Here is a 1,960-nt window from a genome sequence, read left to right as displayed (position 1 = left end):
TTTTTTACTGAAGTGAGCCTCGATGTTGCCAAACTCAGTCAAGTATGGCATTGTTTTTATGCCATATTAGATTCGTCGTGTTGATGCATTTTGACCTGCTTCACCCCGAGGTAGTTTTCCGCCGCAACACGCAAACTTCCCCATTCACTCAGTGCGTTATAGTTCCACATTGCTTAGGATTTGTTGCTGCGCGTTTGCGCAGTGAAGGAAAGAGGAGACCAGTTGCACAGGCAGGCTGCGAAATGAGAAGCAGGTGATCGGTTTGTGTGATCGGCAACAAGTGACCGTGATGGGTGATCACCGATCATACACTTTTTCACGGAAACTGGCCGATTATGATCGGTGGCCGATTGATTGGCACACCATAGTCATAACAATAATGAATATATACACCCCAAATGAAGAGGATCCAAACTTTTTTATACAAGTAGCCTCCGTCTTAGCAAAATATTCAGAAGGCATAATACTTTTTGCAGGAGACTTTAACTGTGTGTTGGATCCAAAAAAAAAGATAAATTGCCGCCAGAACAGGGCCCTCTTAGCAAAAAAAAAAAACAAAAGCCCTGAAATATCTGCTAGAGGAGTTGGGACTGGTGGATTCTTGGAGGGCATGTAACCCACAGGTCAGGGATTTCATATTCTTCTCAAACGTGCATGGTTCGTACTCAAGATTGGATATATTTATATCCAAACATGACCTTTATAGGATGATACAGAGTGGTACTGAACCTATAACTTTGTCAGACCATGGACCAGTCAGAATAACATTAAGGATGAAAAAGGGAAAACATTTTAAACACTGGAGATTGAATGTCTCCATGCTGAACGATCCACATGTCCAAGAACAAATGAAGACAACGATAGATGAATACTTCCTCTTGAATGATAATGGGGCAGTGTCCCGGGCGATATTGTGGGATGGAGCTAAGGCGGTAATTAGGGGTAAATGTACAGAAATGGCAAGCAAATTAAAGAAACAATGGGTACAGAAACAAATGACCTAGAAAATGAAGTGAAAAGATTAGAACGAACTCATAAAAGGGACAGAAAAGAGGAGACACTGAAAAAACTTAAAAGAAGCAGGGAAGCACTGGACAAATTACTTATAAGGCAGAAGGTGCTATGAGATATACTGGTCAAAAATACTATGAAGTGGGGAACCGTGCAAGTTGCTTATTAGCTTTCCAGCTGAGAAAAATACAGACCAGCAGAGTGGTTCCAAACATATGTCACCTGGGAAACGGAAAAGAACTAGTCCAACTGGAAAAAATTGCAGAGGCATTGAGAGAATTTTATAAAGAACTTTATAACTCCAAAAGACTACCCCAGAAAAGGGAGGAAATAGAGGACCTCTTCAAAATGTACCAAAACTAGCACAGGAAGAAGTGGACAATCTGAATAAGACAATTACGGAGACTGAGGTTTCCGTAATTGGCGTAATCTGTGCAGACAGATAGTAGATTTTTCCCACATATTTTGGGAATGCCCGAAGGTGAAAGGTTATTGGGAGATGGTAAATAGGGAAATAGGAAAAATACTAAACCTGAACATGACCTCGAAATCCATAGAGTGGTTCTAGAGGATATTAATCTACAGACGGAAGATACTAATACAAAATATATGCTGAGAGCCATGGTGTTGGTTGCTCATGAGGTGATCACTGAGAACTGACTGAAACCACATTCACCAATTTGATTGATTGAATTACATCAATCAATCAAATTTTATTTGTGTAGCACATTTCAGCAGCAAGGCATTTCAAAGTGCTTTACATCATTAAACACAAAAACACACACATTGAATAAACAATCAAAAACATTAATTTTCCCGCTGAGTCGAAGTTCTGCCCTTCAAATCGGCAGAAGTCTGTTTGAAAAATGAATCCTTCACAGATGATAGAAGATCTTCAACATCTGACTGAGCTGAAGGTCTGAGGACATGAAGCCTGGACCAGAACCAG

The sequence above is a fragment of the Poecilia formosa genome, unplaced genomic scaffold (genome assembly GCF_000485575.1).
Source record: "Poecilia formosa unplaced genomic scaffold, Poecilia_formosa-5.1.2 Scaffold729, whole genome shotgun sequence".
NCBI classification, from domain to species: domain Eukaryota; kingdom Metazoa; phylum Chordata; class Actinopteri; order Cyprinodontiformes; family Poeciliidae; genus Poecilia; species Poecilia formosa.
Note: the sequence above shows the minus strand (reverse complement) of the source record.